At 34.8% G+C, this 14,918-nt stretch overlaps 1 long non-coding RNA gene across 1 annotated transcript in view; it reads right to left on the bottom strand.

The window, feature by feature from the left end:
* Positions 1-14,918, bottom strand: part of LOC106504490 (uncharacterized) — a 754,869-nt gene that overhangs the window by 43,072 nt on the left and 696,879 nt on the right. Inside the window, exons 13-14 of the long non-coding RNA XR_014810930.1 lie at positions 8,653-8,791; positions 8,155-8,296 (exon numbers count right to left, since the gene is read on the bottom strand). This is a non-coding gene — a long non-coding RNA (uncharacterized LOC106504490). The remainder of the gene's footprint in view (positions 1-8,154; positions 8,297-8,652; positions 8,792-14,918) is intronic.

The following is a 14,918-nucleotide window of genomic DNA, read 5'->3' as shown; positions in this document are numbered from 1 at the left end:
TTCCCTCAAACCTAAACTGTGATATATTTTACAGGTGAGGAAAACAAAGCTTTGCAGTGACAATTGAGATTATGAGGTATGAAGCTCAAAACCAAGAATCTGAAGAATTCTCTTTTTATTAGACTATGAAAGTGTGAGATTGCTGGTAAGAATAAGAGAGATAAAGAAAGGAGAAGAGAGTTTAGGAGTATTTTATTTTTAATATTTAAGAATGGAGGACAAATAACTTTTTTAATTGTAAATGATAGTTCTGTCCAGTAAGGAAGGAAAGGTTCGAATACTGCTTAGCAGCTGGTGCCAGGAAGTGACCACAGTTTGATGACACAATTTTAAATGGCTGCAGGTGTGACTTAAAGGCACCAGAGTGTCCAGGACAGGGCATAGGTCACCCTTTGGATGCCATAGGCTATTAACGTAATTTGGGAGCTGAGTCAAGGAAGATGTGGTTTGTTGGACCACAAATCCAAAGGGAAAGGGAAAGCCTTTGAAAATGGGTAAGGGTAAGTATCCCTTTGTCCTATTCAGGGAAAGGGCAAAGTACACACAGCTGGACACAATTATGTCTGCAAAAGGTCCAGAGGGTCAGGAGCAAGAAAGAGGAACAGGTAAAAACTGACCTCTATGCCAACTCTGACACAAACCAGTGAGGGTAAAGAATGTGTTGTCAGTTTGCATACTTCCAGAAGAGGAGAAGGCAGATATGCTATCCACACCAATGTTAATTGAGCCATACATTGAGAGTATCATCTGAAATAAAATGTCAGCCTCAGTGAAGGCACTCTGAAAGGGCTGGTGTTACATGCAATACAGGGACTGCAGTCCCTACCAGGGCCACTGAAGCTTACCCCAAAGGCAGAACTGAGTACTCCTCTTCTCTGGTCTCTATCCTCCTCTTTATACCTCCTTTATACCAATTACTATACTCTCTTCATCTCTACTTATATTACTTTCTTCCTAATTCGATTGTGGGTTTTTTCTCTGTAGGTTGAAATCTGACTCTCATCTCCATATTCCTCAGATCTTTACATCAATTTTGGCATAGGAAGGATGGAAAAAATACTTGGTCAAGTGATCATGAATGAACGAAAAACAATCCCAGTTTTCATTCTCTGAATCAAATATTTGGCCCTGGTCATTTGAATGAGAACTAAATGCAGTCCATAGAGTTATAGTGCACCCAGGATTAAATGCATGACCATATTCCATCTATTCATGACAAGGTCTCTATCAATGAGATGACTTGGGTAACTGTAATGCATATGTTCAAGACTGAATAAATGCCCACAAATAATGATATGCAAGAGGAAAAGGGAGTATTATTACCTTTGAATCCCAAAGGGCCCCTTGGTAGGTCTACAAATGTTTTAGAGAAGTTTTGTGGATTCAGCAATTAATAACAAAAAGATTTCTCTCAAATTATTATTTTAATTTCTTTATTAGATAACATATGTTTACTGTGGGAAAAGTGGAAGGGGAAGAAAATGATAAAAAAAAAAATTGGGCACAGAGAATTCCATGCAGAATAAACCCCAGAATAAATACAGCAAGATACATACTAATTAAACTAACAAAAATTAAGTTCAAAGAAAAAATATTAAGAGACAAAAGAGTGAAGCAACAAATCACATATAAGGGAATTCCCATAAGGATAACAGCTGATTTCTCAGCAGAAACTCTATAAGCCAGAAGGGAGTGGCAAAATACATTTGAAGTGATGAAGAGGGGAAAGCTAGAACCAAAAATACTCTACCCATTAAAGCTCTCATTCATATTTGATGGAGAGATCAAAAGCTTCACAAACCAGCAAAATCTAAGAGAAATCAGCACCTCAAAAGCAGCTCTATATCAACTACTAAAGGAACTTCTCTAACCAGAAAAGGAAAAGTCACAATTAGAAACAGGAATGTTAAAAATGAAGAGGCTCACTGGTAAAGGCAAAAATAATTTAAAAGTAGGAAATCATCTATTGACAAATCTGATATCTAAACTAGCAAGCATGAGAAGAGAAGAGTACAAATGCAGAACATTGAGAATGCATTGAAATTAAGGAGACTAGCAAGATGAAAAAATGCTATACACATATAGATGGATATATCAAAATATAAGGGAACCACTAGTCAAATAACTATAATGGTCTCACACATAAAAAAGAAAAACCAAGCAAAACAACACTAAACATGGTCAGAAAATCACAAGAAAAGACAACAAAAAGAGAAAGGGAAGAAAAAAGATCCAACATAGCAATCCAAAAAAAAAAAAAAAATTTGAGTAAATGACAATAAATACATACTTATCCATAATTACATTGAATGTAAATGGATTAAATGCTCCAACTAAAGAAAAAGACTAGCTGAATGAATTCAAAAGCAAGACCCATGTATATGCTGTATAGAGGAGACCCACTTCAGATCTAAGAACACATGCAGACTTAAAGCGAGGGAATGGAATAAAATATTACATGCACATAGAAATTACAGAAAAGCATGAATAGCAATACTCATATAAGATAAATTTTAAAATAAAGAAGGTCACAAGAGACAAAGAAGGACATTACATAATGACCAAATAATCAATACAAGAAGAAATAACAATTTTAAATATATATGCACCAACATAGGAGCAGCACAATATATAAGGCAGCTAACAGACATAAAAGGGAAAAATCACAGTGACACAGTAATAGTGGGGGACTTTAACACCTCACTTACAGCAATGGACCGACCATCCAGATGGAAAATCTGCAAGGAACCACAGCCCTTAAATGATACACTATACCAAGTAGACTTAACTGATATAGAACTTTTCACCCCAAAACAACAGAATATACTTTCTTTTCAAGTGCACATGCAACATTCTCCAGGATAGATCACATCTTGGGCCATAGATCAAGCCTTGATAAATTTAAAATAATTAAAATTATTTCAAGCATTTTCTCTGATCACAGTGCTTTGAGAATAGAAATAAACTACAAGAAGAAAAACGGCAAAAAACACAAACTCTTGGAAGCTAAACAATATGCTACTAAACAATCAATGTATCATTGAAGAAATCAAAGGGGAAATTAAAAGATACATAGAGATAAATGACAATGAACATACAACTATTCAAAACCTATGGGACACGGCAAAAGCAGTTCTGAGAGGGAAGTTTATAGCAATTCAGTCTTTTTTCAGGAAAGAAGAAAAATGCAAATAAACAACCTAACCTTACACCTTAAGCACTGAGAAAAGGAAGAAGAGACAAAGCCCAAAATTAGTAGAAGGAAATAAATCATAAAGATTAGAGCAGAAATTAATAACATAGAGATGAAGAAAACAATTGAGAAGATCAATGAAACTAAAGTTGGTTCTTCGTAAAGATCAACAAAATTGATAAACTGTTAGAATGACTCATCAAAAAAAAGGGGGAGAGGGTTCAAATCAATAAAATTAGAAATGAAAAAGGAGAAGTTACAACTGACATTGCAGAAATACAAAGGATCATGAGAGACTACTAAGAGCAACCATATGCTACTAAATTGGACAACCTAGAAGAAATGGACAGATTCTTACAAAGGTAAAACCTATCAAGACTGAACCAGGAAGAAACAGAAAATATGAATAGACCAATCACAAGTACTGAAATTTAAAATGTGATTTAAAAACTTCCAAAAAACAAAATTCCAGAAACTGATGGCTTTACAGCTGAGTTCTACCAAACATTCAGAGAAGAGTTAACATCTCTTCTTCTGAAAGTTTTCCAGAAAATTGCAGAGGAAGGAACACTCCCAAGCTCATTCTATGAAGCCATTACCCTGATACTAAAACCAGACAAATATACCACAAAAAAGAAAATTACAGGCCAATATAACTGAAGAACATAGATGCAAAAATCCTCAACAACATATTAGCAAACCGCTTACAAATATACATTAAAAAGATTATACATCATCATCAAGTAAGATTTATGCCAGGGATGCAAGGATTCTTCGGTATCCACAAATCAATCAATATGATACACCACATCAACAAATTAAAAAATAAAATGCACATGATCATCTCAATAGATGCAGGAAAAAGCTTTTGACAAAATTCAACACCAATTCCTGATAATAACTCCCAAGGGAGTGGGCATAGAGATGAATTACCTCAATATAATAAAAGTCATTTATGACCAACCCACAGCTAACATCATTATCAATGGTGAAAAACTGAAAGCATTTCCACCAAGATCAGGAACAAGACAAGGATGTACTCTTTCACCAATGTTATTCAACATAGTCTTGGAAGTCCTAACCATGGAAATCAGAGAAGAAAAAGACATAAAAGGAATCAAAGTTGTAAAAGAAGTAAAACTATCACTGTTTGCAGATGGGGATTCTTTGAAAATCGTAAAGACACTACCGGAAAACTATTAGAGCTCATCAATGAATTTGGTAAAGTAACAGGACACAAAATTAATACACAGAAATTGACTACATTTCTAAATACTAACAATGAAATATCAGAAAGAGAAATTAGGAAAACAATCCCATTTACGATTGCATCAAATACAATAAAATATCTAGGAATAAACCTACCTAAATAGATAAAAGGCCTGTACTCTGAAAACTATGACACTGACGAAAGACATCAAAGAAGACAAATATAGATGGAGAAATATACCATGTTCTTGGATTGCTCTCATGATAATACTATCTAAAGCAATCTACAGATTCAGCACAATTCCTATCAAATTACCAATGACATTCTTTATAGAACTAAATGAAAATATTTTAAAATTTGTATGGAAACACAAAAGACCTCAAATAGCCAAAGCTATACTAAAAAGAAAAAATGGGACAGGAAGAACCAGGCTCCCTGACTTCAGACCCTACTAAAAAGTTACAATTTTCAAGATGGTATGGTACTGGCACAAAAACAGAAATATAGAGCAAAAGAATAGTATAGAAAGTCCAGAAATAAACCCAAACACTTATGGTCAATTAATCTATGCCAAAGGAGGCAAGAACATACAGTGGAGGAAAGATAGCCTCTTCAAAAAAATAGTGCTGGGAAAACTGGACAACTGCATATAAAAGAATGAAATTAGAACATTTTCTTACACCATACACAAAAATAAGTTCAAAATGTATTAAAGACCTAAATATAAGGCCAGACACTATAAAACTCCTAGAGGAGTTCCAAGCAAAGAGAATATCAGATGGGAAGGCCAAAAGATACAAGAATGTCTAGAATATGTAGGTTATTCCAAAATGGACAATGGTTCCCATGGGCAAAGAACACAGTAGAGTGGGCTGGTGGCAGGCGAGAGTGGCAGATTCTAGGAGGTCTGGTTTGTTTAAATTCATCCTAAGTGGAACCCATGGACGTGTTTTAAAAGTGAATAGATAAACTGAATTTGTGTTTAGAAAAAGCCCTTCTCCTGCCCCAAATGTCAAGGTGCAACAAGGACTAGAGGAGAGGAATACTGAAGGCCCAAGGGGAAAACATGCAAGGAAGCTCTTTTGGCTCCTGAGCAAGATAAGATGTTAGCTTGTGCTAACACTGGCAAAGCTTTGGAACAAAGGCTCAATGGATTTCATAGATATTTAGAAGGCAAAGTCAGTAGGAACATTCAGGATGGATGGTGGGGAAATAAAGGACAGCAAAGGGTCAAATTTCTTATCCAATGTTTTGTTTGAGTAATTGGGTGGGGTAGTTGGTGATGATATTCATTGACTGTGATCATCAAAAGAGGAATATGTTTGGAAGTGGGATGTAAGATATTATAGAGATTATTGTTTTATATTTGTGTTTCATTACTTTTATGATGAACAAACAGACATGTCCATGAAGCAGTTGGAAAGTACAGGTCTTAGTTTCAGGAGAGATGTGGGATTATTAGGAAAAAAATACATTCTGGAGGGATACCATCATATCGTTGGTGTTTGAAGACATGAAAAAAGCTGAGCTCACCTAGGCTGAGGGTAATGAACAAGCAGAGTCAAAAGCAGGTCCCTAAGGACTTCGGATACTAGAGGAAAAGGTGGAGATGTGGAGATCTCACTGGAGAACAATCAGCATCACATTTCTGATTATATTGTTAAGGTATATTCCTAGATAAGACAATATCTGCTTATTAGGCTTAAGCTGTTTTTAAACCATTGACAGACTGTGAAACTCACCTTTTAGAAATGTTACAGCAATTTTCATTCGTATATACAATGTATGCGAGTGCTTATTTCTGAAATGATCACAACACGTGATAGTAAGCATTCAAAAAGCCTCTGGGAATAAGTCATAGAATTTTTTTTTTTTTTTGTCTTTTTGCCTTTTCTAGGTCCATTCCTGCGGCATGTAAATGTTCCCAGGCTAGGGGTCGAATTGGAGCTGCAGCCGCCAGCCTACGCCAGAGCCACAGCAACGTGGAGAATGATTTTTTTAATCTTCCTTTATCAAATTACAGGTCTGCATTGGTCACTGAATTACATGTAGAAGAGATGGCTTCAATCTCTAGATCTAACTCTTGTTAGTTTAACTTAGTTTGTCTGAGCCAGAATCTCATTTGTAAAGTAAGAATGATTCTCTCATGCCAGGTTTGTGATTGGATAAAAAGTGAGAACACAAAGTTGCTATGCAGAAAATATTTTCCTTCACTTCTTCCTTATTTCTCTAGTATACCTTAGAAAAACAGGAAAAGTAATCATACTCAGCAGACATTTTCCATCTGCAATTTCGAATTCAGGAAACACGTTTTGAATACCTGCAGAGTCAAGGTGTTCTACTAGGATGTGGTGACTAGCTAGACACTATACCTGCCCTCATGGAAGGATGCAAGAAATATATTAATTGATGCGTTTGAGTGCTGGACATTTTATTAGGCATTTTATGAAAACTTTTCAAAATGAATTCATTCTTTACAGAATATCTTATTTTATAACAATGAAAACTAACTCCAACAGGTTCTATTGTCCACAGTGAAAGAGTTAGTGAGTGGTAGAAGCAAGATTCAAGATTAGGCTTATAATAGATCCAAGCCCAGTATCTTTCTACAATATTAAATAACCTACAATCTAGTATGTTTACTAGATTTTATTCTGTAAATGTTTAGAGGGCATGTTAAGGAAAAGCACTCAAGCAAATTTTCTAAATAAGAAAGAATGAATTGGTAGAATTTAGTCAAAGGTGAAATTTTTATTTAATCGGAAAATAAACCAGAGTATGAAGAGAATTTAGGAAAAAATTCTTCAATTTAACACATATAAGTAATGCTTTCAATGCTTTGTCCATCTGTATTTACTCTCATGACTTTATAAAAATGAAGTTGGAGGAAATAACCAATGCAACTAGTTAATAGAAAGCATTTTGAGACATAATAATTGAAAATAGAGAGATAAATAATATTTATTTGGAATGACTGCATAACTAAAATTCAGGAAAATCAATACAAATGTTATTATATACAGAAATGGAATGAAATACCATATTTAAAAAGAGACAAACAAACATGATAAAGTTTTAAAACCCTATGGAAAGACACAAAAGTTGACTAGAACAAATTGAGAAATATGTCATGTTTTGGGGTAGAAAATGTCATGAATATAATATCCCCCAAGATAATTTTTATATTTAACACAATAATATCAACAGATACCTTCTTCTTGGATTTAAAACACCATGAATAAAATTCAGTTAAAAACAGTAAACTGGCAAGAATGACCAAATTAACCCTTAAAAGAGGGGATGTAGGACATAAATCCACTTTAGTCAAACCAATGTGTATTGGCATATGCAGAGACAGTCCAGTAGAACAGAATATGATACCCAGAAATATATTCAAGTGTTATTAAAATTTAGTACATGATAAATATGACCCGTTAAATTAGACATATTTTTAAAAAATCATGAGGAGTGACATAAGCACGTTGCACACTGCATTACATGTAATGACTTGCCAGTGGGGACCTGCTGTATAGCACAGGAAACTGTACTCAATATTCTGCGACAATCTATATTGGAAAAAGAATCTGAAAAAGAATGGATGTGTGTGTGTGTATATATATATATATATATGTCACCAAATCACTTCGTTATTCAGCTGAAATTGACATAACATTGTAAAACAATTATGTTTCAATAAAATGTTTAAAAATGAAAAAAGAGAAACACAAATTTAAACTAGATTGCATCTCACCCTCCAACAATTCATGATGCAGTAACTCAGTCTCCTAACAGCAACAAATCCACACTCATTTCCCTCTTTGTTTATGGGTATTTCTGGAGAGGACTCATATACACCTCCCTGAAATCCATCCGTATCATGGCTGCCACTGTAACTTTGTGTGAGAAAAAGAAAAAAGCAGACAGAGGTCTTATGTTATTATACTTAGGGAATTTATATTGATTCTCTCTAACAATTAGTTCCACAATCTTGGTCAGAATTAGTATCAGTTTTCCCAGATTTTCCTTTGCAGAGTTCTCCTTCTTTTGAAAGGGTTCTCCTTCTTTTGAAAGGGATGAAAAAATAGCCTTCCAGTCTGTTTCCTGGCCCCCCAAAATCAAGGGGATCAGACATTTCAGTATCACATCAAACTTGAATCAAAGACTTTCACACACTTCATTTTACCCTCCTGGAAACATTTTAGTCGTTTTTCCTTCTATAAGTAGATTGTTTCCCTTCATCATCACTCACTGTGCATAAGCTGACTCCAGAGCCCTTCACACAGAGCACAGATGTGGGACAAGAGTTGACCATGTCTATATTTTCTTTGCACCCACTGAGGACATCACCATGTAAGCAGTGGCCCCATTTTTCCAGCTCCGAATGGAACCTAGGGACAGAGAGTTTTGATTATCCTTATCCCGTCACCCTAATTTTTTGTTATTCCATGACTTCACTTTTTTAAGACTAAATATGCTTGAAAACCTGCGCTTTTCAGAATAATCCTTTGTCACTCTTCCATTAGGAATATGCCCCCATATTTCTTCCTTCACAAGATAGTGGACTTCTCCATTTCTCCTTGTCAGTAGAATCAAAACAAGTTATGTACTATCAGATAAATATCATGTTTATAGCATCTCTATTAATATCCTCGTTTACTGTAAAAAGATAGCTTATCCATGTACAGCACATTCAGATACATTAACACATTGACAGCACTGGAGAGGCAATATTGGATGACTTGGACACTGACTTCAATGAGTGACCCTCCTGGGCTCTGAGTGCACACTGTTTAAGCTCATTAGAGATGGACAGAAACCGAATGTAAATGATACTAAACAGAATCAAGGGATTGAAAATAGCATATTAGAGACTTTTTTGCAGATCAAAAATGTGCAATTTATTCCTGATACTTCAATTCTCTGTTAGAAAGCTAGCTTAGTCTAGCAATTCAGATCTGATTTGATTTCAAAGCAAGTCAGTTTGAAATTGTTTGCCGATCAAATATTTCCACTCACTACCTCTTGGACAGTGAGGAAGCTCATAACCTCTCTGATTCTCTGTTCCTTTGATGCAGAAGAACCAATAAGCATATTGCGAGGCCTTAATAGGATGGAGCATGTGCAGTGCCTGCATAGGGACGTATCAACAGTAGCATCGTCAATACTAGGTACCATTATTTGAGCATGTACCTGCCACATGCCCAACTCTTATTCTACATGGGTGAAGGGCTTAATATGTTCTTACTCATGTCTCCCTCATAACTGCCCTTCAAGTTAGTGCATTCATGCACCCCATCTTCCAGATTGCTGTGCCGAGGTCACTCTAGGATTAAGGAGTGATGTCAGGTTGCTAACTCAAACTGTCTGACTCCAGAGTCCTTGGGTTAACCACCCAGCTGCATGAAGAGTAGTTTAGTCAGTTATAATTTTTAAAATGTAATATGAGCCACACTACCTCCCCCTTGTTCATTCCTCTCACAAACAACTTTAGCCCAGTAGCTAATAGGGAGGTTCTGCTTCACAAGAAGGTGGTTTTAGTCCCTTTAGTATATGATTTCAGTTCATTTGATCCAGGTCCCCCATGACCCCAAACAATCATTGTTCTGGCTGATGCCAATCATTGATGCCAATCATTGATGCCAATCATTGTTCTCAGGGCTGTTGGGTATAACACAGCTTAGAGAGCACTTTTAATTGCCTTACTTCCTGCTAGAAGCTTGTGCAGCAACTGTTGTCCAAAACCCAAAGTGGCTGACCAGTCTGTATGGATTCCTATGGTTTTGTCAGAGAAGATGTACAATGCCCTGACTCCACCTTCACAGGTAATTTGACTCCAAAATAAATGAAATAAAAATTAGCAATTCTCCCTGCCCCTGAAACATAATGTAACTGAGCTGATGACTATCATACATTTTCATGACAGTCCCAAAATATTCTAATAAGATGACCTCAGAATACCTGTGGTTGATGTGATGCCTAGCTTGACTAGGCTACAGTACATAGTTAAGCAATCAAACATTAAACTAGTTGTTGCTGTGATGGTATTTTCTAGATGTGATTAATATCTACAATAAGCTAATTTTAAGTGATGGAGATTATCCTCAATAATCAAGGTAGGTCTCATCCAGTCTGAAGAACCAAACTGGGATCTCCCTAAGGAAGAAGAAATGCAGCTTCTGGACTGTAGCAACAGCTCTTACCCAAGAGGGTCCAGCCTGTTGTCCTGCCCTACAGCTGACAGATTTGGTTCATCAACACCCACAGTCAAATCTGTCAATTTCTTGCACTAAAATCTCTTCCTCTCTCTCTCTCTCTCTTTATCTATCTATCTATCTATCTATCAATTGATTGATCGATCGATCTACTATCTATAGATATACAGATTCCATTTCTCTAGTAGACCTGTGGTTGATGCAGTTGGTATCTATGAGCACCAACCACACTCTCTTGCAAGGATACATGCGTGTACCAGTTTGTGAGAACTTCATGTACCGTGATCTTGAGCAATTAATTCATGCCATAGAACACAAGATCTTTTAGAGATCTGGAAACTGAGGTACCCCATCACCTTCCATTTGTGGATTAGTTACTTGCCATGGAAACCTGCTCTAGGTCTCCAACAACCTACAGCTGGAAGTCCCAAACCCTTACTCCATCACAACAGGCATAAAGAAGGGAGTCTGCATTATTAGTGCTCTTGCCGATGTGCAATTTCGGTGCTGGGGGAAACATAAGTGGGGTTAAATGGAGGAAAGTGGTCAGGTACAAAGGAATTTACAACACCATTTTTGTTATCAATGTTATTTTCTGATAGGCTCCTAAGAGACGATCAAAAGAGAAAGAAAAAGTGACTAGGTACCCACTGGCACTGCCTGCCTTGAGCTAAATGTGCTTCTGATGTCCTCTAGAGTGTTTATATCTCCTTGAGAGTGTTCATTACCATGCCCATATATAGGCACAACAGCATTTCAAATTTCTAATCAGATTTGAAAGCCACTCTAAGAAATCTGACCTAAGATATTCGGTTAATGATTGGAGGTAGTCATTTTGTCCACTCATACTTTTCACAAGCAAATAAATTACCCAAAGTGATCCTGACCTCCCAAAAGATGAATAAACTTCTATTTCTGCCTTTGTATACAGAAAGTTTGCAAATGTAAAAACATGTACAATAACTTCACAATTATAAATGTGTGTGCCTTACTATGCGTAGTATATATATATATCAACATAAATCAATATAATGCACTTATGTATATGTTGTGTCCATGTTTAATTGTTTGACATTTAGGTTGCTTTTAATACGTCTTTAAAATTTTTGAATTTCTTTAAAGCACTTTGGAAATTTAGCCTAAAATATTCAAGGGAAAAAAAATCAAGGCCAAATTTCTCAGTGCTAAGTGAAATTACGTATTAATTTACAAATATGATGTACATTTAGTGGAGAGACACGGGATTGAAAAAATAAACTTCATTTATTCCTAAAATTCATCTTGGCATAGGCCTGAATCTCAAGATATATTGAGCATTGAAACCACTTTTACTCCTATGCATTTCATCCTCTATGTTTGTTCAGTCACTTTTTTTTTATGTTTTACATTTAATAGCTTAATACTATTTGAAAATTATAATTTTAAAACTTCACTTTAATACTTTACTTTCTGGAAAATGAACACAGCTTTCTATATCTAAACCATAAATTTTTTTAAGTTTCAAAAGCATGCTTACTGTCATTTAAAGTGATTTAATAAATAAAATAAAATCCCATGGTCTTATTATAAACATGATTCTGTTGTTTCTAAAATTTTAAGCCATATCAAGATAAAAGTGACCATAACAGGATATATTTTAATTATGCTGTACATCATGTGCATAATTTTTTGCTTAAAGAAATAAAATTTTCTGTCGATTTTTGCTGTACAGCAAAGTGACCCAGTAATACATACATATATATACACACACATTATTTTTCTCACATTATCCTCCATCGTTACATCACAAGTGACTAGATATATACAACTGTAATAAAAAATTAAATAAAAACTAAAAAGGAAATAAAATGTAAATGTATATACATGTACATAATATATATACTTATTTATACATAAATGTATTTATTTATACATATATATAAAACCATAAATCTCATTCATTTATCATGCACCAGATGCAGAATCGAATTGTTTACACATGGATCAATTAATCTTATAATATGATAATGAAGTCCTTAATTATTTAATTAATATTAGATCTTTTCCATTTGGAAGGACTTGAAGTTGCTTTCAGGGATATATAAAATGCATCTAAACTGCCAATTAAGAAGTAGGGACTTTTTTTCAGCACTGAGGGATTACTTATAAGTGATCGTATATTAGATCACAAATACTATTTCGATATTATTTAAGCCTTAACGACAAATAATACCTGCAAGGTTTATTTATTTAATTAACATTCCACATTATTTCAGAAAGAATTTAATGTGGGCTATAGAATGTGTGACCTTAAGCCCCAGTTTGCCCACCTTATCCCAGTTTAACTTACTGTCTAGAAATAATTATTAACAGATCTTCTTTCACTCTCAAAATTGTACCCACTAGAATGAAAAATTAACTGGTTTCCCTACCTAAAGGCCCACATAACATATGCCAAGATAGTATATGCCAAAATAAGAAGAGTGGGGGAGTTCCCTTCGAATCTGACTAGGAACCATGAGGTTGCGGGTTCGGTCGCTGCCCTTGCTCAGTGGGTTAATGATCCCGCATTGCCCTGAGCTGTGGTGTAGGTTGTAGTCATGGCTCGGATCCCGCATTGCTGTGGCTGTGGCGTAGGCTGGTGGCTACAGCTCCGATTAGACTCCTAGCCTGGGAACCTCCATATGCCATGAGAGAGGCCCAAGAAATGGCAAAAAGACAAAAAATAAATAAGAAGAGTGGTAGGAAGGATGGTTTGAATCCCTATTGCTATCATGATTAAATCAATTGTTGTTTTCATAGAACCAGTGGGATATTTAAAAATTGTTACAGTTCAAAAAATAAAATCTTAACAAATTGTCCAAAGTAGAATGTGTACTATTTAATATTCAGTGAACACAATAACATAACTAGAAACTAACATCAAAAGCTTAAGTAAAATCCTATTCACTAGAAATTGAAGGTAGTCTTTAAAAACATAATTTCCATCCCAATCAAAAAAATGGCCAGAAGATCTAAAAAGACACATGAAAAGATGCCCAACATCACTGATTATTAGAGAAATGCAAATCAAAACTACTATGAGGTACCACCTCACACCTGTCAGAATAGCCATCATCAAAAAGTCTACAAACAATAAATGCTGGAGAGAGTGTGGAGAAAAGGGTACCTACACTGTTGATGGAAATGTAAGCTGGTGCAACTACTGTGGAAAACAGTATGGAGGAAAAACTAAATACGGAACCACCATATGATCCAGCAATCCCCCCCACCCCAGCTTATACCTGAAAAAAAACCATAATTAAAAAATTACATGCACCCTGATGTTTTTGCTGCATTGCTTACCATAGTCAAGACATGGGAACAACCGAAATATCCATTGACAGAGTATTAGATAAAAATGATGTGGTATATATATATATATATATATATATATATATATACACACAATGGAATATTATTTCCCATGAAAAAGAATGAGATAATGCCATTTGCAGCAACATGGATGGACTTAGAGACGATTATATTAAGTGAAGTAAGTCAGACAGAGAAAGAAAAATGTCATATGATATCAATTATACGTGGAATCTAATTAAAATTGATACAAAAGAACTTATTTATAAAGCAGAAACAAACTCACAGATTTCAAAATCAAAATTAGAGTTACCAATGTGGAAACTCTAGGGGGCACATAAATTGGGAGGATGAGGTTAACACATACGCATGAATATATATATATAAAATAGGTAAATTACAAGGACCTACTATATAGCATAGGAAATTCTACTAAATTTTCTGTAATAATTTATATGGAAAAAAAGAATATATATAGGTATATGTATAACTGATTCACTTTGCTGTAAGCCTGAATCTAATACAGCATTATAAATCAGCTATATCCAATACAATTTTTAAAAATATATAATTTCTGGAACAATGGAAATCAAAATAGCAGTTAGAAAATAATAATAACATGCAGAGTAATAAACAGATTTTTAAAGAGAGGTTCAGCTCCATAGCCTAAATATTTTCATTATTAAATAAAAAATAATAAATAAGCGAGTTAGAGCATTTGATTATAAAATTTTACTGAGAGCAATTATATGTCCAAGGAAATCTAGAGGAAATGTATAATAATGTTAAAAGAATTTTGAAACAATTTAATTAACAAACTCAAGAGATAGGTTCTTTTCTCCTTTTAAAATACCAACCAAAGGACATATTTTGCCCAAGGAAAAGTAAGTAAAAATTGAGAACTTATAATGTTAATAAGAAATGGAAAATTACTCCAGTTACTGAGATCATTTTAAATAAGAGACAACTG

The sequence above is a fragment of the Sus scrofa genome, chromosome 7 (genome assembly GCF_054392235.1).
Source record: "Sus scrofa isolate SSC_HxYL_T2T_F1_AM1 chromosome 7, Sscrofa_HxYL_maternal_Yorkshire_Landrace_v2.0, whole genome shotgun sequence".
Taxonomy (NCBI): Eukaryota; Metazoa; Chordata; class Mammalia; order Artiodactyla; family Suidae; genus Sus; species Sus scrofa.
This window is presented reverse-complemented; position numbering and strand designations above follow the sequence as displayed.